We start from the raw sequence: 21,378 nt of genomic DNA, 5'->3' as shown, positions 1-21,378 counted from the left end.
TTGGGTGCATAAATATTTATAATTGTTATATCTTCTTCTTGGATTGATCCTTTGATCATTATGTAGTTTCCTTCTTTGTCTCTTTTCACAGCCTTTGTTTTAAAATCAATTTTATCTGATATGAGTATTGCTACTACTGCTTTCTTTTGGTCTCTATTTGCATGGAATATATTTTTCCAGCCCTTCACTTTCAGTCTGTATGTGTCCCTCGATTTGAGGTGTGTCTCTTGTAGACAACATATATGGGGGTCTTGTTTTTGTATCCATTCAGCCAGCCTTTGTCTTTTGGTTGGGGCATTCAACCCATTTACGTTTAAGGTGATTATTGATAAGTATGATCCCGTTGCCATTTTCATTATTGTTTTGGGTTCAAGTTTATATACCCTTTCTGTGTTTCCAGTCTAGAGAAGATCCTTTAGTATTTGTTGGAGAGCTGGTTTGGTGATGCTGAATTCTCTCAGCTTTTGCTTGTCTGTAAAGCTTTTGATTTCTCCTTCATATTTGAATGAGATCCTTGCTGGGTATAGTAATCTGGGCTGTAGGTTATTTTCTTTCATCACTTTAAGTATGTCTTGCCATTCCCTCCTGGCCTGAAGAGTTTCTGTTGAAAGATCAGCTGTTATCCTTATGGGGATCCCCTTGTGTGTTATTTGTTGTTTTTCCCTTGCTGCTTTTAATATTTTTTCTTTGTGTTTGATCTTTCTTAATTTGATTAATATGTGCCTTGGGGTATTTCGCCTTGGGTTTATCCTGTTAGGGACTCTCTGTGTTTCTTGGACTTGGGTGATTATTTCCTTCCCCATTTTAGGGAAATTTTCAACTATTATCTCCTCGAGTATTCTCTCATGGTCTTTCTTTTTGTCTTCTTCTTCTGGGACTCCTATGATTCGAATGTTGGGGCGTTTAATATTGTCCCATATGTCTCTAATATTGTCCTCATTTTTTTAAATTCTTTTTTCTTTTTCTGACTCTGTTTCATTTATTTCTACAATTCTATCTTCTAGCTCGCTTATCCTGTCTTCTGCCTCCGTTATTCTACTGTTTGTGCCCTCGAGAGTGTTTCTGATCTTGTCTATTGTATTATTCATTGTATATTGACTCTTTTTTATTTCCTCTAATTCTTTATTGAACATTTCTTCCATCTTCTCCATCCTTTTCTCCAGTTTATTTATCTGTAACTCCATTTTGCTTTCAGATTTTGAATCATTTTCACAATTAAAATTCGAAATTCTTTATCGGGTAGGTTCCCTATATCTTCCTCTTTTGTTTGTGTTGGTGGGCATTTATCCTGTTCCTTTACTTGTTGGGTATTTCTCTGCCTCTTCATCTTGCTTATATTGCTGTGTTCGGGTGGCCTTTCTGTCTTCTGACAGTCTGTGGAGTTCTATTTATTATGTAGTTACCTCGTTGTGTGTAGGGTTGAATGGGTGACTTGTCAAGGTTCCCTGGTTAGGGAAGCTTGAGTAGATGTTCTGGTGGGTGGAACTGGATTTCTTCTCTCTGGAGTGCAATGAAGTGTCCAGTAATGAGTTTGAGATGTCCGTGGGTTTGGGGTGGCTTTGGGCAGCCTGTATATTGAAGCTCAGTGCTATTCTCCTGTGTTGCTGGATAGCTTGCATAGTATGTCTTTCACTGAAACTTGTTGACCCTTGGGTGGTGCCTGGTTTCAGTGTATGTATGGAGGCCTTTGATGAGTATCTATCAATTAATGTTCTCTGGAACTGGAGATCTCTGGTGTTCTCAGGATTTGGCCTTAAGCCTCTGCCTCTGGTTTTCAGTCTTATTCTTGCAGGAGGCTCAAGGCTTCTCCCTCTTCTGTTTTCTGGTCTCCTCAGTGTCTAATTCCCGTCCTGACACCAGGATGCGGTGGTGGACACTTTTTTTTTTTTTTTTCCCCAGGCTCTCCTATTCAGTCCTGCTGTAGGGAGGGAGGAACAGCTAACAAATATCCCTGGCGTCTGTGGGGAGTGCTCGTGGTGTCTCGGCTACACTGGGAATGCTCCCGCTCGAGGCGTGTGTGCTTTCCCTGTTTATGCTGCTTAGGCTTTAGTTTGCTCTGCTGCAAGCTGTCTGCGGGTGGCGCTGGGTTGCATGCACTTCCCAGGTCTGAGCGGCTCAGGTTCAGGTCCTCGGGTACTCGACAAAGGCACAGACTTGGCTGGGCCTGCGTTTTGTGCCTTCCCCGGTCCTAGCAGCTCAGGTGACCAGACGTTTGGCAAGCGCAGTCGCTGCGACTTATCGCCTTCCTGGTCCCTGCTGCTTGGTTTTCTGGGGGTACAACCGGACCAGTTTCTCAGGCGGATATCGACCGGCCCAAACCCAAGAAGTCCTGGCCAGCAAGGAAGCCTGCCTGCAGCTTGGCACGGGAAGCCTCTCTTGGGCTGCAGCTGCCCCCGCCCTGGCACTGGCTGCCCTCCCTGCCCACGTTGGTGGGGGCTGGGGGCTGGGGCGCCCAAGCCCGGTTCTCCCTCTAAGCGCAGCCGCCGGATCTCCCTCCAAGCGCGGGCGCCGGGTCTCCCTCCAAGCGCAGCCGCCGGTTCTCCCTCTAAGCGCCGCCGCTGGTTCTTCCTCTAAGCGCACAGCCGTTCTCCCTCTAAGCGCCGCCGCCAGTTCTCCCTCTAAGCGCTGCTGCCGGCGCCTCCCTGCCCAGCCCTCGCCTGCTAGTGAGGGGCGCGGGAGTCTGCGCCGCTTCTCTGCTGAGAGTTTCCTCTGGGCACTTAGTCTGTGAGTTTTAATTATGTCTTTTGTCTCCCAGTTATGCGGCCCTCTGAGGTTCCACTCGCCAGTGTTTCCAGGTGTTTGGACACTTCTCTCTCTCTCTCTTTTTTTTTTTTTAAGCCTCCCTTTCCGGGAGGGAGCTCCGTTCCTCCCTCTTTTGTCTCTCTTTTTATCTTTTTATCTATTTCCTACCTCCTTTCAACGACTATGGGATGCTTTTCTGAGTGCCTGATGTCCTCTGCCGGTATTCAGAAGTTTTTTTGTGGGATTTACTCAGCGTTCAAATGTTCTTTTGTTGATTTTGTTGGGGGGAAAGTGGCCGCCCTGTCCTATTCCTCCGCCATCTTCCCGTCGAGCCCACATCAGTTTCACTTGTAAATCTATGGGTAAAACTCCTACATTAAAAAATGAGAACATAAAACCCAGGTATGCAAATATATTCACATTGAATGCTCTATTAATGATTTTTAATAGTTGAGATTAAAAGAGGACTTTATTATATATTCTTATTGGGGGGATCAGATGTTCTCTGCTGAGTTTTTCCATATTCTCATTAAGGTGGAAAACATCACTAAAGATTCAATTCTTCATAAAATATTTCATAAGTTCTTGTGTCAGATTTCCCTAAATCAATTTGAAACACAGTGCCTGTCATCAGTGGAGGTAAGATGCAAGGTCAGAGCTCTGGGAGCTGAGGGAAAATGGAAAATGATTTGGCTCTCTAAACTGAAACCATTTTCTCTATTCAACAAACCTGCAAATGTCTAACGACAAAGAATCACCATGGGACACATTAGACCTCCCACAGTCCCAGTTCATTCCCTAGTCCTGAACCAAATAGAGAAATAATAAATTGAGCAAAAGGTGACATAAAGTGTTGTAAAGAAGAGGTGGTTTGTCTAAGTCAATATTTTTTTTATAGTTTTACAGCTGATTCAGTTTTGTTATAGGAGCATTTGATTTGAAAGAAACCAAAACTTGTTTCAACTTTCTTGAGATCTGCAGATAAGTAAACTTGGTATGTTTTCTTCATTTAGTGTCAAGCACATGCTTGATCCACTTGCTTGGGATTTCTTTCTTTAAAAAGGGTTGGGACCTTTAACTAGAGAAAGAAACTTGGAGCAATGACTTGTGACACTTGGACTTACAATTTAGTTGAAATTCTTTTGCCTCAACCACATTATATTTACATCCATGTTGGTCTGGCACATAAAATTTTACTTTGATTATGATGGAAAATGGTTTAAGGATCTGTATCTATAATATTTAAGCTAAATTTTAAATTTTATTTTAAGGTCTTCTGAGCAAAGGAGGTTTTCTAGAGGCATATCCATGTGCATGCTAAGTTGCTTTAGGTGTGTCCGACTCTGTGTAACCCCATAGACAGTAGCCTGCCCGGTTTCTCTGTCCATGGGATTCTCCAGGCAAGAATACTAGAGTGGGTTGCCAGTTCTTTCTCCATAACATTTTGTATTTATAGCAGTTCATCCCAGTCCAGTCCAACACATAGACAAAAATGGCACTCAGTAGGATACAGTGTTACTCTCCCTGAGGATTTCTGGCATTTTTCTTCTCCTTCTTCCACATTCATTAATTTCTCATTGAATTTCACGAATAGAGAGTTGTCATTTCATAGGAGACTGACAAAATTAAAAGGTATAATCAAGAATGCTTACTTAGACCTATACTTACTCCTTTTGGATACAAATTCCCTTCCCCACAAGAGAATGCAATAGAGGATGCCCGTTCCACTCCAGGTGACAGTTAGTGACCTAAATATCCTTTGGAATGTTTAGGTTATTTCATCACAGCATTCATTGTTCATTCTCTTGATTATTTTTTTACATTCACATTTTTGGGAGAATCTTTGCAAAGCGTCACATAGCAATAACTCATTTAGAAAATACTATCAAAGAGTAAAATTTTCCAAGCTAATACATTTTAAACTTAAACTTATCTCTTTAAGCAAAATGCATTAACCAAATATATATGACCTCCTATCTTTTTAACTAGAAAGGGCCCTTATTTTCAAGTTCATTTATGGTACATTAAATAATATTAAATGCGATTTTACATCAACTGCCTAAACTCAGCTCCTGTCATCCTCCAATCTGGATAATTCCATTTGTGACAAACTCTTAAACCATACTTTTTAGATTCTATTAGAGACTCTATTATCAAGGATTGTGGTATGGGTTTTAAAGCCCTGGGATAAGGTTCTGGATGTGTTGCTGACTAGTAATATAATATTGAGCACATTAGTTAACTTTTCTGATACTCAGTTCCCACATATGAAAAATATGGACAATAATCAAGGCAGAGGCACCAGAGATCAAATTGCCAACATCCGCTGGATCATGGAGAAAGCAAGAGAGTTTCAGAAAAACATCTATTTCTGCTTCATTGACTATGCCAAAGCCTTTGACTGTGTGGATCACAATAAACTGTGGAACATTCTGAAAGAGATGGGAATCCCAGACCACCTGACCTGCCTCTTGAGAAACCTGTATGCAGGTCAGGAAGCAACAGTTAGAACCGGTCATGGAACAACAGACTGGTTCCAAACAGGAAAAGGAGTGCGTCAAGGTTGTATATTGTCACCTTGCTTATTTAACTTATATGCAGAGTACATCATGAGGAACGCTGGGCTGGAAGAAGCACAAGCTGGAATCAAGATTGCTGGGAGAAATATCAATAACCTCAGATATGCAGATGACACTACCCTTATGGCAGAAAGTGAAGAGGAACTCAAAAGCCTCTTGATGAAAGTGAAAGAGGAGAGTGAAAAGGTTGGCTTGAAGCTCAACATTCAGAAAACAAAGATCATGGCATCTGGTCCCATCACTTCATGGGAAATAGATGGAAAAACAGTGGAAACAGTGTCAGACTTTGTTTTTTTGGGCTCCAAAATCACTGCAGATGCTGATTGCAGCCATGAAATTAAAAGACGCTTGCTCCTTGGAAGGAAAGTTATGACCAACCTTGATAGTATATTAAAAAGCAGAGACATTACTTTGCCGACCAAGGTCCGTCTAGTCAAGGCAATGGTTTTTCCCGTGGTCATGTATGGATGTGAGAGTTGGACTGTGAAGAAGGCTGACCGCCGAAGAATCGATGCTTTTGAACTGTGGTGTTGGAGAAGACTCTTGAGAGTCCCTTATACTGCAAGGAGATCCAACCAGTCCATTCTAAAGGAGATCAATCCTGGATGTTCATTGGAGGGACTGATGCTAAAGCTGAAACTCCAATACTTTGGCCATCTCATGAGACGAGTTGACTCACTGGAAAAGACTCTGATGCTGGGAAAGGTTGGGGGTGGGAGGAGAAGGGGACGACGGAGAATGAGATGGCTGGATGGCATCACCGACTCTGTGGACATGAGTTTGAGTGTACTCCGGGAGTTGGTGATGGACAGGGAGGCCTGGCGTGCTGTGATTCATGGGGTCGCGGAGAGTCGGACACGACTGAGTGACTGAACTGAACTGAACTGAACCGAATCATCTCCTCACCAGATTATTATAAGTACTTTAATGCACACAAAATGTATGTGAAAACACTTCCAAACTAAACAGTTTTGCCCACTGACATTATGCTTTTTATACTATTTTTTATAGATACTGACCCTTATCACTTCTAATTATAACATAGAAAATGAAAAGTGAGAAACTTTTTCTTAAAAAAAAACAAACATATTTTTTTTAAGGAATTCTCAAAGTCTTATCTATCTTCTTAAAAGCTCTCTCTGCATTCTTCCAAAGAAGCTGCAGAGAGAACATAGTCAGAACGGATTATTTTATAATCTATTGACAAAGTGTTTATTTGCTCAATTGTGTATTATCTTGTTATTCGTGTTTTCACTTATTGCTTATCTCAACTTTTGTCTAATTAGAAATCATTGTGTAGCTGGATATTTTTTAAAGGAGATATCTTATTTCACTAGGTCTGAGAAATTCTAGACAAAACCTAGAAATTCCATATACTGAATATAAATCATCTTTTGGAAGGTTTCTGAATTGATAAGTGAAATGCTACACTTGGCCTTCAAATGATCTATGTTAATAAATCAGATCTTTGCATTTCATGGCTGTCACCTTATCTGTTGATATTCTGTACTATATTCTGGTCATCTCAGTTTACTTCTTTTCATATGATACAATGTTAGCTTCAAAGGACTGTATTTCAAACCAAAACAGCTATAATAACTTCAGAGACAACATATATTAAATGGTTTTAATGATGTGGTAGTGGAAATTAAGTAATAGAGAAAGGACAGAGGCAAGAGGAGAGAGACCCTCACAGTAAAAATCACAGTTCTTTCCTTGTAAGTGTGGCCTCTGAGACTTCTCTAAGAATTGAAGCTGCTTGTGGATAATCCCAAGTGGATAATGAAAATTAGCCAGGCAAGAAGGCAATACAAAATTCTGGAAACCTTAACTCCTCCTATTAATTGTTGTATTTGCAATGTAGATTTATTTTTTTGCTTAGCATCATATTTGACCCACAAATGTATAAAATAAAGTGTTGATTTACTGCATCTGCACCTCTTAGCTATCCTTCATCAGTAAGGATAATTGAGAGAAGAGTCTCTTTGTTAAAATTATAGATAAAACATTTTCTATTAGGAGCAAATCCAGAGCATTTTAAATGAATGTTGAGAAGAACCCTTTAGGATCAGGGTCTACTTTTCTTGCTCTTGATAAAAATCAATGTTTCTCTTTGTAGGTATTTCATGAACCAAGAAAATAATTCTAGGGTGGCTGAGTTTGTGTTGCTGGGGCTCTCCAGTTCCTGGGAGCTCCAGTATTTCTTCTTCATGTTGTTTAATTTCTTGTATATCCTCGTTGTGCTGGGAAACCTCCTCATTGTACTCACAGTGATCTCTGAACCTGCTCTGCATACACCTATGTACATAATGCTCAGTAATCTTTCCATTTTTGATGTCTTTCTGGCCACTTATGCAACCCCCAGGATGATTCATGATTTCCTTCATGAACCCAAGACCATCTCCTTCGAGGGCTGCATGGCCCAGATATTCTTACTCCATGTCTTTGCTGGTGGTGAGATGGTGCTCCTTGTAGCTATGGCATATGACAGATATGGAGCCATATGCAAATCTCTCCATTATGCAACCATCATGAACTTGTGCAAATGTACAGGTCTGGTAGTAGGCTCTTGGGTGATTGGGGTCATGCACTCCTTGAGCCAACTAGCTTTCACTGTAAACCTGCCCTTCTGTGGTCCAAATGTTGTGAACAGTTATTACTGTGACCTTACTTTGGTCATCAAACTTGCCTGCTCGGATACGTATGTCCCTGAAGTGTTGATGCTTTGGATAGTGGTCTCATGGGGGTGGCTACATTCCTGCTCTTGCTGGTCTCCTACGCAGTCATCCTGGTCACTGTGCAACGCCGTTCCTCAGTGGACATGACCAAGGCCCGCAGCGCTCTGACTGCCCACATCACTGTGCTTACCCTCTTTTTTGGGCCCTGTATCTTCATCTATGCCTGGCCTTTCAGCAGCTTCCCAGTGGATAAAGTCCTTTCTGTGTTCTCTACCGTTTTCACACCTCTACTGAACCCCATTATCTACACATTGAGAAACAGATGAAATTGGCAATGCATAAACTGAAGACCCGCTATGTATGTTCCAGGCTGCCTGATCAACTCTCTCCCCTAAGACTAGATGTGTTGAGGTGAGTAGACAGAAATATACTCAAGGAAACATGGATTGTCTCCTTTCTTGGTGACCACCATCGTTTTTTAAAAATACTTTATTTGCTTAAAGTGACAAAGGTAATACATGTTCTTTATTAAATATCTATAGTAACGAAGCTTATGTACAATTATGCATTCTCTAGCTACAATTATTTGTGATATAGTTTTATAGTTTATAGTTAATTTGCTTATATTTGCTACCTAATGTCAGTAACAAGATATTTCAGAAACTATTGTATAATTTAAATTGTATGAGTATGTTACCAGCACAAACACAGACACATAGATCAATGGAACAGAATAGAGAGCCTAGAAATAAACACATGCAATTATTGTCCATTTGTTATTGTTTAGTCGCTGAGTCATGTCTGACTCTTTGTGGCCTAATGGGCTGCAGCATGCCAGAGTTCCCTGTCCTTCACTTTCTCCTGGACTTTGCTCAAATTCATGTCCATAGAGTCAGTGATGTTATCTAATCATCTCATCCTCTGCTGCCCTCTTCTCCTTTTGCCCTCAATCTTTCCCAGCATCAGAGTCTTTTTCAATGAGTTGGCTCTTCTCATCAGCTGGCCAAAGTATTGGTTTCAGTTTCAGCATCAGTCCTTCCAATGAATATTCAGGGTTGATTTCGTTTAGGATTGACTGGTTCAATCTCCTTGCAGTCCAAGGGACTCTCAAGAGTCTTCTCCAGCACCACAATTCGAAAGTAGTCACGGTTCTGCACTCAGCAATCTTCTGTGCTCACAACTGCACGTGAGTACTGGTAAAAACATCTTTGCCTATTCAGACCTTTGTTAGAAAAGTGATTTCTTTGCTTTTTAATATGCTGTCTAGGTTTGTCAGAGCTTTCCTTCCAAGAGCAAGGATCTTTTCATTTCATAGCTGCATTCACTGTCTGCAGTGATTTATGGTCAATTAACCTACAACAGAGGAAGGAAGAATATACCACCGAGAAAAGACAGTCTCATCTATTCAAGGCACAACGATTTACTTTTCTGTATTTTGTTAGCAGATGAAGAATTATTCAAATAAATAGTGTTTTAATTTCGGGAACATTTCTGTCTGTTTCCTTCTTCTCATTTTATAGTAATTAATCTGTCCTCCTGCAATTAAAATTTCCCTCTTCAAGTATTAATTAGTAATTCTAATAATAATATATTCTCCTTTTAAGTAGTCTTTTCCCAGTTATTTTTAAGGGATATTTGATCAATACATACATTTTATGTATCAGAATATGTGGTAGAAAACTCCATTATAATAGCTAGTAGAATATTCACCATGCGAGAGGTATTGCTCTAAACACATTTCATCTTGTTAAAAAAAAAAAAAAAGGCAGTCTCTTCAATGAGTGGTGCTGGAAAAACTGGACAGCTACATGTAAAAGAATAAAATTAGAACATTCTAACACCACATGCAAAAATAAACTCAAAATATATTAAAGACCTAAATATAAGACTAGATCCATAAAACTCCTAGAAGAAAACACGCTTTGACATAAATCATAGCAATATTTTTGGACCTATCTCCTAAAGCAAAGGAAAAAATAAACAAATGGGACCTAATTAAACTTAAAAGCTTTTCACACCAAAGGAACTGATCAACAAAACAAAAACACAACCTACTGAATGGGATAAAATATTTGCAAATATGACTGATACGGGGTTAACAGCCAATATATGTAAGAAGTGTCATACAATTCTGCATCAAATAAAGCAATGACCTGATTTAAAAATGGACAGAAGAACTGAGTAGACATTTTTCCAAAGAGAAAATGCTGATGGCCAATAGGTAGATAAATAACAAGTGGTGAGGATCTGTAGAAAAGGGAACCCTTGTACACTGTTGATGTGAATGTACATTGGTATAGTCACTGTGGGAAACAGTATGGAGGTTTCTCAAGAAACTAAAGAATAGAGCTACTAATGACCAAACAATTTCACTTCTGAATATATATTCAAAGAAAACCTCCTTCCCCAAACACTAATTCAGAATGATACATGAACCCCAGTGTTTGTAGCCTCATTATTTACTATTGCCAAGATATGGAAGCAACCTAAGTGTCCATCAACAGATGCACAGATAAAGAAGAAGCAGTATACTTATATATACAATGGAATACTGCTCAACCATTTGCACCAATATAGATGAAGTTTGAGGGTGCTATGCTAAGAGAAATAAGTCAGACAGAGAAACACAAACACTGTATGATATCACTTACATGCAGACCCATAAAAGATTTATACACACAGACATGAACTTTAGACACTTGGCAATAAGACAAGGACAGCAAAGGGTGAGACTGAGGCATCACTGACTCAATGGACGTGAGTTGAGCAAACTCCGGGTGAGAGCGAAGGACAGGGAAGCTCGGCGCTGCAGTCCATGGGGTCACAGAGAGCTGGACATGACTAGGGGACTGCACAGCAATAACAATAAAATTAGAACAAAACCTCCATCATACATGTTATGAATCAGGTAATTACTGAGCCCGAATGTGGTGTCTGAACGTTGGTTTAAAGGGCAGCAAACTGAAAAGGCAGTTATTTTGGAGATTATTAAACATTACGATCCAGAAGCACATTATGACGTCACTCCAGTGAAAACTTCTTACCTGGTAAGTTTCCATGCTTCCAGTCTTAGCCTTCAGTATATTCTAATATAGCAGCCAAACTAATCATGATAAAATTTGTCACTTCTTTGCCCAAAACATTCCAAAGTGTTCATCCATTTCCTGCACGTTGAAACTAAAGTTGTCATGACCAACTCTAAGTCCCAATACCCCTATCCCTTGTTACTTTTCTGATCTTAACTTCACCATTTCTCACACTTGTTAACCCCGCTTCAATCAGCCTTGTCTTGTTACTGTTTTTGGAAATTCCAAGCACCTATACCAGGCTCTTTGCATTTGATATCCCCTCCTTGTGGAAGAAACTTTCTTCCTTTTGAAATCTGTATGCTTATCTCTTCATTTCCTTCAGGTTTCCTCTTAAAGTAATCTTTTCAGTGAAGTCTTCTGTGACAACTCTATCTACAAGTACAATGTTTTCAACAATATTTATCATGCTTCAGTTTTATATTTTGCTCCATAGCACTTACTACCATATAATGCATTATATCATGTACTTATTTCTTTACAATAAATTTGTTTGTTTCTCCCAACTACCCAGTAAAAGCTTAATTGAGGACAGCAGCTTTGCTTCATTCACTGCTACATCCACTAAGCTTGGAAAATTGCGTGGTATTTGGTTCAGTTCAGTTCAGTCACTCAGTCATATCCAACTCTTTGCGACCCCATGAATCACAGCACACCAGGCCTCCTTTTCCATCACCAACTCCTGGAGTTCACTCAGACTCACGTCCATCGAGTCAGTGATGCCATCCAGCCATCTCATTCTGTCGTCCCCTTCTCCTCCTGCCCCCAATCCCTCCCAGCATCAGAGTCTTTTCCAGTGAGTCAACTCTTCGCATGAGGTGGCCATTTGGTAGGCATGCAAAAATGTCATTGAATAAATTGGTCTTAATGCTATTGAAAGCAAAAAAGAAAAAAAAAAAAAAAACAACCAAACTACTCTGCATAAACATAGTGGGAGTAAAAAGCTACTCATTCCACAACTGATATTTAATCCTCATTTCTTTCTCCAAGCCATAGAAAGGTTCTAAGCAAAAATGCTTCCCCTTCCCTCCCCACCCTCATACAATGCTATGTAAACAACCAGAAATGAGTACCTAAGTCTACTAAATATTCCTACCGCAGGAAGCAGCACCCTTTTTCTGATACTTCCGCTGATGGAGCAAATCTGTAGAAAAGTTTGAGCTTTCAGTCAGGAAGCACAGTTTTTAGATTCAAATCTTTTAAACAGTTTAACGTTCTTGAATCCCATTTCATCATGTACAGAAGAAGGAAACCTAGCTAAATTATTTTTTTTCTCAGCCATAAAAAATAAGCACTGGAACACTTTTTATTTATTATGGAATTGCGGGATGTTACTATGAAAACAGATGAATGTAAAGCTAACATGATTATAGTGGATTGGAGGAGATAAGATTTGGAGTCTTCAGTTCCCTTTAAGAGCACATGGGGGCACCTGCACAACACATCCAGGGTTCCATGAATCAGAGTTTGAAATTCCATGGGCTGTAAAGTCTTCCTGGCTCTTCCAGGATTTTTACATTCTGATTGGTCTTCTCATTCTGATTTCCCTCCCTCTCTCTCAGTCCTTGCTTGCAATCAACTGAATGAGTCTGAATATCCTATTCCTAAAATGTTTAATCCCTTTGTTCTTCTTTGTACATACCCATCTTGACTTCAGAAGGCATATAAGGAACTCCTGAGGTATAACTTCCAATTGCAATTATTCTCCTCTAGCCTTTCTCTCCTCTTGTCATTTCCGCAACCATCAGATGCATACTCCTAATCATATTCTCCTATACTGAAACTAGAGTCGCATTTCATTTTCCAACAAATCAATTACAGAACCCTCAGCTGGTTCAGTTTAGTTCAGTTGCTCAGTCGTGTCTGACTCTTCGCGACCCCACGGAGTGCAGCACACCAGGCCTCCCTGTCCATCACCAACTCCCGGAGTTTACTCAAACTTATATCTATTGAGTCGATGATGCCATCCAACTATCTCATCCTCTGTCGTCCCCTTCTCCTCTCATCTTCAATCTTTCCCAGCATCAGGGTCTTTTCAAATGAGTCACTCTTCACATCAGGTGGCCAAAGGATTAGAGTTTCAGCTTCAACATCAGTCCTTCCAATGAATATTCAGGACTGATTTCCTTTAGGATGGACTGGTTATATCCTAAGGGATGCAGTCTCTTGCAGTCCAAGGGTCTCTCAAGAGTCTTCTCCAACACCACAGTTCAAAAGCATCCATTCTTCGGTGCTTAGCTTTCTTTATAGTCCGACTCTCACATCCATACATGACTACTCGAAAAACCATAGCCTTGACTAGACAGACCTTTGTTGGCAGAGTAATGCCTCTGCTTTTTAATATGCTGTCTAGGTTGGTCATAACTTTTCTTCCAAGGAGTAAGTGTTTTTTTATATCATGGATGCAATCACGGTCTGCACTGATTTAGGAGCCCAAAAAATTAAACTCTGCCACTGTTTCCACTGTTTCTCCCATCTATTTGCCATGAAGAGATGGAATTGGATGCCATGATCTTTTTTTTTTCTGAATGTTGTGTTTTAAGCCAGCTTTTTCATTCTCCTCATTCACCCACATAAAGAGGCTATTTAGTTCCTCTTTGTTTTCTGCTGTAAGGGTGGTGTCATCTGCATATCTGAGGTTATTGATATTTCTCCTGGCAATCTTGATTCCAGCTTGTGCTTCCTCCGGCCCAGCATTTCTCATGATGTACTCTTCATATAAGTTAAATAAGCAGAGTGACAAAATATAGCCTTGATGTACTCCTTTTCCTATTTGGAACCAATCTGATGTTCCATGTCCAATTCTAACTGTTGCTTCCTGACCTGCATATAGGTTTCTCAAGAGACAGGTCAAGTGGTCTGATATTCCCATTTCTTGAAGAATTTTCCACAGTTTTATTGTGATCCACACAGTCAAAGGCTTTGGCATTGTCAATAAAGCAGAAATAGATGTTTTTCTGGAACTCTCTTGCCTTTTCGATAATCCTGAGGATATTGGAAATTTGATTTCTGGTTCCTCTGCCTTTTCTAAAACCAGCTTGAAGATCTGGAAGTTCACGGTTCACGTATTGCTGAAGCCTGGCTTGGAGAATTTTAAGCATTACTTTACAAGCGTGTGAGATGAGTGCAATTGTGTGGTAGTCTGAGCATTCTTTGGCATTGCCTTTCTTTGGGATTGGAATGCGAACTGACCTTTCCCAGTCCTGTGGCCACTGCTGAGTTTTTCAATTTTGCTGGCATACTGAGTGCAGCACTTTCACAGCATCATCTTTTAGGATGTGAAATAGCTCAGTGAAACAAAGCCATGCCCTGTAGGGCCATCCAAGATGGACAGGTCATGGTGGAGAGTTCTGACAAAATGTGGTCCACTGGAGAAGGGAATGGCAAACCACTTCAGTAGTCTTGCCTTGAGAATCCCATGAACAGTATGAAAAGGCAAAAAGATAGGACACTGAAAGATGAATTCCCCAGGTCGGTAGGTGCCCAATATGCTACTGGAGATCAGTGGAGAAAGAACTTCAGAAAGAATGAAGGGATGGAGCCAAAGCAAAAACACCCAGTTGTGGACGTGACTCATAAAAGAAGCAAGGTCCAATGCTATAAAAAGCAATATTGCATAGGAACCTGAAATGTTAGGTCCATGAATCAAGGCAAATTGGAATAGCGAACATCAACATTTTAGGAATCAGCGTAGTAAAATAGACTGGAATGGGTGAATTTTACTCAGATGACCATTGTACTTACTACTGTGGGCAGGAATACCTTAGAAGAAATGGAGTAACCATCATGTTCAATAAAAGAGTCTGAAATTCAGTACTTGGATGCAATCTCAAAAATGACAGAATGATCTCTGTTCATTTCCAAGGCAAACCATTCAATATCACGGTAATCCAAGTCTATGCTCTGACCAGTAACAATGAAGAAACTGAAGTTGAATGGTTCTATGAAGACCTACAAGACCTTTTAGAACTAACACCAAAAAATGATGTCCTTTTCATTATAGGGGATTGGAATGCAAAAGTAGGTCCTCCCTTAGGTAATAAAAAAATATATATCTTAGACTATCTTCTGATCAAAGGAAGCTCTGGTATTTTTATCTTTTTCTGGAAAGTCCTTATAGTGAGGCTTTCTTATTTTAAGGCGTTAAAGTGAGGGATAAGATATTTCCTATTACAAGGAACATGCAAAAGAGATTAGTTTATTTATAAGGTTCCTTTTCTGGTATTAGACTAACTAGATGGAATAGAAATTTCATGGAGTTATTCCAGAGGTATGCTGAAAATTTTCATTCCTTGCCTTCCCTCACCCTTTTAGTGATATTTAAAATGTATTTGTAAAAAAGATATGCATTAATATGTGTCTTCATAAATACATATTAAACAGATGAAGAGTCCATTAGAAAATGGGCAAAAGACATGGAAAAGCAATTGTGGAGTGAAAAAAGTACAAATGGACAATTCAGGGATTAGTGGTTAACCCCACTAATAATCATTAAATACATTCATATATCAGTGAGATGCGTTTTCTTTTCTTTGGGGAGCTGTATTGTGTGACTTGTAGCATCTTAGTTTCCTGACCAGGGATTTAAACCAGGCCCACAGCACTGAAAGCATGGAGTCCTAACCACTGGACTGCCAGGGAATTCCCAAGATGCAGATTCATATAGCAAATTAGCAAAATTAAAAAACCAAACTATAATTCACTGTCTTGTCAAGAGAATGGGAGGTGAAGAATGGGCATCCTCAAATATCATTTTAGTGAGATAAATTTTGGTATAGTTAATTTAAAAACTCTGAAGTGCATAATTATAATGATGTATCCTAAATAAATAATGTATATAATCATAAAATTATGTTGAAAAAACCAGTACTCGAGAAACCAAACACCACACTTGGAGAGTTGGAGAACTCAGGTTTATTATGCTGGTGGGCCCAGAGGAGTTATCACTCTAAGCTCTGAGCCCTGAACAAAGGGGTTACAGAGCTTTTCTATATGGACAAGCATGATTAAGTGGGTTTGCTGGTTTGCAGGGGCTGGGCGATTGCAAAGAACAGGACAAGGGTGAGTGAGATAAGCTCCAGTTCCTAGTATTGTGAGTCCCCACTTTCTGAAACCTACGCAATCCAGACTTTGCAAGGAGCAAGCTGAGTTACAGAGGCAGAAGGAGTAGGAGGTTATGTAAAATTTTAACGTTTTCTCTTCAGTTATAGCTAAATAAAAGCAAGGTTATTATACATTAATAATAAAATTCAAAATGTCCATATAATAAAATACAACAAATATATTTTAAAAGTGGTATAAAATCCCAGTGTATTGACCTGGGAGATATTTATTATATATTGTTAAGTGGTGTGTTTAAAATAATATGTACTGTGTATATAATGGTATACCTTTTATATATACAGTTATCTCTGTGTTCTCATTACAGATAATTTTTATTCTTATTCCTTACTTGACTTTTCTAAATTAAAAAATATAATCTTATTAATTAAAAAATGGTTTACTTTTTCTTCTGATTGGAAAGATTATATATACTTATCGCAGAGCAACAACAACAAAAAAACTTCAGCAAACATAAAAATGTATAAGGAATAAATTTATTGCATTCTTTCACTCAGAGATAACCACCATTAACACTTTAGGGTAGACCTTTATAAGCTTTTCTGTGAGTATAACATTAGCAAGAGTTTTGTATACAGATGATTTTAGTACATGGGTCTCAGACTGCTCTAGAAAGTTTCCTTAATTTCAGATAAAGAAATAGAGGTTTGGACAGTTAAGAACACTACTTTATCTGACTGCAGGTTTTACTAGGCATCTGTGGAAAGGAGCTTGATGACCTTGAATTCTTAAGTTGGAGCAGTCAAAAGGGGAAAGATCCACTGAGTTGATGGATAAAGGAAAGTAGAGGCAGAGGAACTAAGTGAAGTGTAGTGATAGTGGTGTCTGACTCTTTGTGACTACAGAGCCTGTAGCCCACCAGGCTCCTCTGTCCGTGGAATTCTCCAAAGATAGACTTTATTTACTATCTTGATTATTTTGCCTAAGGTGGAAAATGGTCTTTGTGTAAAGAGGTGCCACTAAAGTGCATGGCATAACCATTCTCTTAAGCAGGATGATATCAAATATCACACTTTGATATTTAAATACTACATTAATTAACACATGGAAATATTTTATCATTATTGGAGTTTTTATGATAAACTCCAATACTTTGGCCACCTCATGCGAAGAGTTGACTCACTAGAAAAGACTCTGATGCTGGGAGGGATTGGGGGCAGGAGAAGGGGACGACAGAGAATGAGATGGCTGGATGGCATCACCAACTCGATGGACATGAGTTTGAGTTATTGTACAATAACAGAGGCATTGTACCTAACAACTACTGAATAGCTTTTATGGACGAAGTATTGTTATAAGTTTAATAGAGGTGGACCTTATGAGGCCTTTCCCAACAGGCCTTCCCCCACAGACTCTGCTTTAGCTGCTCTCTGAAGTACCTAGATAATAGTATTTGATGCACATTTCCTGAGTTGTTTTATCCAATGGAAGATGTTAAGTACTTGATGACCAGGAGCACATAGCCCCAGGCCTCCTGGAGCCTAGGACTGATACTGTTAACCCCTATGGCACTGCCCTGTTACCTTGCCATCAGCCAATCAGAGGATTGTGCATGAGATGGATGATCACAAACCTTGTGACCCTTCTCCCTCATCTGGCTTTTAAAAATGCCTATATTTTTGGGCTTGAGTCACCCGTCTCCTTTCATGGCCCTTCTATAAAGCTTTCTCTGCTACAAACTCTGATATTTTGGTTTGTTTGAACTCTCTGTGTGTCAGGTGCATGAACGTGGGCTAACATTAAGTGTTTTCTCTATTAATATTATATAGATATTCCCTCAACATTCAGAAAACAAAGATCATGGCGTCTGGTCCCATCACTTCATGGGAAATAGATGGAAAAACAGTGGAAACAGTGTCAGACTTTATTTTTTTGGGCTCCAAAATCACTGCGGATGCTGATTGCAGCCATGAAATTAAAAGACGCTTACTCCTTGGAAGGAAAGTTATGACCAACCTAGATAGCATATTAAAGAGCAGAGACATTACTTTGGCAACAAAGGTCCATCTAGTCAAGGCTATGGTTTTTCCAGTGGTCATGTATGGCTGTGAGAGTTGTACTGCAAAGAAGGCTGATCGCCGAAGAATTGATGCTTTTGAACTGTGGTGCTGGAGAAGACTCTTGAGAGTCCCTTGGACTGCAAGGAGATCCAACCAGTCCATTCTAAAGGAGGTCAATCCTGGGTGTTCATTGGAAGGACTGATGCTAAAGCTGAAACTCCAATACTTTGGCCACCTCATGCGACGAGTTGACTCACTAGAAAAGATTCTGATGCTGGTAGGGATTGGTGGTGGGAGGAGAAGGGGACGACAGAGAATGAGATGGCTAGATGGCATCACCAACTCCATGGATATGAGTTTGAGTGAACTTCGGGAGTTGGTGATGGACAGGGAGGCCTGGTGTGCTGTGATTCATGGGGTCGCAAAGAGTCGGACACGACTGAGCGACTGAACTGAACTGAGATATTCCCTACAATCCCAAAATAGGGCATATCAGTGAAACATTTGCAAGAAAAAAATGCATAAAATGAAGCAGTAATTACCTTAGGACATAACTTGCTAATGGATGCACAAATGACCTGAGATAAAACACAGACACTCACAGATACAGTTCACAGCTATGCTGGCCAGATGCTAAGAACCTAAGTGTTGTCCTGGGAAGAAACTTGGCAGTGCCACTTCTTGCTATTCATGGATCTTGACGCCTCTATCACAACTCACTGTAAAATAAACGCCAAACACTATTTTTGCTTTTCTCCTTTTTTTTATAAAAGCAAAAGTCTTCTTTGAATTTAAGTTAGCAAAACAGGCACTAATATAAGTCTTTTTCTGTAAAGCAAACTTTCAATAAGCAAGGGACATTTGTAATTCTTTTAATCTTTACAAAAATCCTATGAGTCATATATTATTATTTTCTCCAGTTTACAGTTGCAAAAAGTGAAGCCCAGAGAGTTTAATTAATATACCCAAGGTCATATTGCTAGAAATTACAAGACATAGTATTTGAAAGCTGTCAGTATGAGTGTAGAGTTTCTTTCCTGTTTCGGGAATTGTGATGATTGGTAAACTTCTATTTTTAGAATAAAACTATCATGCTCCAATGCAGAGATGAAAGCTGAGTTATCCAGTCATTAAAAAATAAATGATTGTATGCAACATGTATTTAATGTGCTAATAAGGAATGTAAGTATGTTGAGAGGGATTTGACAGCAAGCTTGGCCTTACTCATTTTCTCTCCCAATTCTATGATATATTTCTATTTTACTTTACAGGAACATTTCCGACCCAGTTTCAGAAATTTGAAACCATGGACCAAGAAAATAATTCAGGCGTGACGGAGTTTGTGTTGCACAGTCTTTCAGGTTCTCGAGAGCTACAACTTTTCTATTTTGCATTTTTTACACTTTTCTATTTATCTGTTTTGCTGGGGAACCTGCTCATAGTGCTCACAATCTTCTCTGGACCCTCCCTACACACACCCATGCACTTTCTACTCAGTAACCTCTCCTTCACTGATGTGTGTCTGTCCACCTTTGCTTCCCCCAAAATGATTGCTGACTTCCTCGTGGAGCACAAGACCATCTCCTTTGAAGGCTGCATGGCCCAGATATTCTTCCTGCATGTCTTTGCCGGTGGTGAGATGATGCTCCCTGTGGCCATGGCATACGATAGATACGTGGCCATATGTCGCCGCTGCATTATGTCACCATCATGAATGTGCGCAAGCGCATCAGCCTCGTGGTGGGCTCCTGGCTCACTGGGGTTCTGCACTCAGTCGGTCAGTTGGTCTTCACAGTAAACCTCCCATTCTGTGGCCCCAACAGAGTGGACAGTTTTCTCTGTGACCTTCCCCTGGTTATCAAACTTGCTTGCACAGACACCTTCACTCTGGAGGTCCTGATGCTGTCAGACAGAGGTCTAAATGGCCGGGTGCTCCTTTGGGCTCTTGCTGGCCTCCTACATGGTCATCCTGGGCACTGTGCGGCGGCGTTCCTCAGCGGGCATGGCCAAAGCAAGGGCCACCCTGACTGCCCACATCGCCGTCGTAACCCTCTTCTTTGGGCCCTGCATCTTCATTTATACCTGGCCTTTAGCAGTCTCCCAGTGGATAAGCTTCTCTCAATATTTTACACAGGTTTTATTCCTCTTTTAAACCCCTTGATCTACACCTTGAGAAATAAGAAGGTAATATCAGCAATGCAGAAACTGGGGCACCGACAGGTGTGTTCCTAACGGTCTTCCAGTTCTCCTTTGTGGCGAACAGCGGCCCATGATAATAGCCAGGTCGTTGTACCTTCTTCTGTGAATTACTGTTGTGTCTCAAATACCATCGGACACATTTTCTTCCTTTTCATATCTTTTGCTTATAGAACAGCAAACTAGCTATCTTAGATAACAGGAGAATAGGACACCCTGTCTTTTGCTTGTGAAATAATTTTTTTACATTTCATGGCAAAATTATTTATAATGTTGGGAAGGGGTGGGGTGTATTTTTCCTATTACCCCTTGTGAGGTCTTGTGGATAAACTAGTAAAAAAAACTGACACAAAGATTAACAGGGGAAAAAGAAACACATTTTAATTCATCCATATGAAGCTCTCACAGAGATGAAACCTAATAAGAGGCCAAAGTAGGCAGCTTTTATACATTTTAGACAAAAAACAAACAAACAATAAACAATAAATTTGTGAGGAATTGACAGGACAAAGAAACTTAGGATTTGGGTGCCCAGTTAGTGAAGAATCTAAGCAGAGTTTGCACTTGGGATAGTAAAGTAAAGAAGTAACAAGGTTTGCTTCTGTAGGCTTCTTGGTCCAATTCCCTGTCTTTGGTGATACGTGTGTCTTTCTACCTGCAGATACAGAGGGTGCAACCCCTCATATAAGAGAGTTCCTACTTTCAGCAGGCAGAAATGTGGGTCAGTCAGAGTGTCCTTCTTGCAATGGTCATTTATTAAGTAACTTTAAGAATCAAGATAGTAACTTTAATAATCAGTATGCCACTGAGGCGCATTTTGAGGCAACCTACTATGGACACCAACCATAATATTAAAAGTCTTCTTTTTCTGAGGGGACCCTTGTAGATTATTAATGGAAATGTAAATTGGTGCAGTAAAAAACAGTATTAAAAAAAACTAAAAATAGAACTGCCATATGATTTAGCAGTTCCACTG

General features: G+C 39.9%; 2 pseudogenes; both read left to right on the top strand.

Annotated features, from left to right (window-relative positions):
• The first annotated feature begins 7,426 nt into the window (after positions 1-7,426).
• On the top strand, positions 7,427-8,414 carry LOC129563365 (olfactory receptor 4K15-like; annotated as a pseudogene).
• An 11,098-nt stretch (positions 8,415-19,512) lies between these two features.
• Positions 19,513-20,438, top strand: LOC148776530 (olfactory receptor 4K15-like; annotated as a pseudogene).
• The last annotated feature ends 940 nt before the right edge of the window (positions 20,439-21,378 follow it).

This window comes from Moschus berezovskii, chromosome 9 (assembly GCF_049115385.1).
Source record: "Moschus berezovskii isolate FMDL1 chromosome 9, NW_MosBer_1.0, whole genome shotgun sequence".
In the NCBI taxonomy this organism is placed as follows: Eukaryota; Metazoa; Chordata; class Mammalia; order Artiodactyla; family Moschidae; genus Moschus; species Moschus berezovskii.
The sequence above is the reverse complement of the archived record's forward strand: the minus strand, read 5'-3'. Positions and strand labels throughout refer to the sequence as shown.